The 882-nt window shown below is 43.8% G+C and overlaps 1 non-coding gene across 1 annotated transcript; it reads right to left on the bottom strand.

Moving 5' to 3' along the window:
- Window positions 1–571: 571 nt before the first annotated feature.
- Window positions 572–644, bottom strand: trnam-cau. Its single transcript has one exon. It is a non-coding gene; the product is annotated as a tRNA-Met (tRNA).
- Window positions 645–882: the final 238 nt, after the last annotated feature.

Here is an 882-nt window from a genome sequence, read left to right as displayed (position 1 = left end):
GTCCGAGATTTATGTTGGATAGCGTTAAAACAAACAACGGTAAATGGGACTGTGAACAGCGTAAGAACATCTAAGCTGAGTCAGAGCGATGCGGGACTTCTTTGCATATCGCTATATCACACAGTCTTCGTAGTTGGATGCAATTGCTCAGTTGACATGGAACTGAGCACGTTTAAACTTTGCGTTTTTCCAAACATTCAGCAATTTCTCTTCCCTGTTAGCTTAAGAGTTTACTGGCCATACACTGACAGTGTATGTGGTAGTCTGTTTTGTCAGTGTGTGAACATATGTGTGCATGGGTGTGTACAGTATGGTGTCCGAGATTTATGTTGGATAGCGTTAAAGAAACAACGGTAAATGGGACTGATGCTGGACTGAGCACAGCTCTGTGTCAATCACAGATGCTCAACCTGTAATGTGATACAGCTTCACAAGAGAAGTGCTGCTTTTGTAAGAATCACAGTTGTCTGCGTCAGGTGTATTTTTTTTCATAGATTGACGAGATACCTTTTACCAAGATGGCGGCACTATTTATCCTGCCCACTGTGTTGTCATTTGGTTTTAAAACACCTGCCCCGTGTGAGGCTTGAACTCACGACCTTCAGATTATGAGACTGACGCGCTGCCTACTGCGCCAACGAGGCCTCAAAAACAGTGCATTCTGATATTCAGCTGTGACCATGCAGTTAGAGCTCTTCTCACAGACTAAAAGGTGAGCGATAACCCTTCAGCTGGACAGTTCAGTCTTGACCTCTGAAACAATAATTGACAAAACAGTCTTGACAAAATGTCCATCTATTTGCTTGTTCCGGAGCTTTCCGCTATATCACACAGTCTTCGTAGTTGGATGCGATTGCTCAGTTGACATGGAACTGAGCACGT

Source organism: Micropterus dolomieu, unplaced genomic scaffold, assembly GCF_021292245.1.
Source record: "Micropterus dolomieu isolate WLL.071019.BEF.003 ecotype Adirondacks unplaced genomic scaffold, ASM2129224v1 contig_5063, whole genome shotgun sequence".
NCBI lineage: Eukaryota > Metazoa > Chordata > Actinopteri > Centrarchiformes > Centrarchidae > Micropterus > Micropterus dolomieu.
Note: the sequence above shows the minus strand (reverse complement) of the source record. Positions and strands in the feature narration are given on the sequence as shown.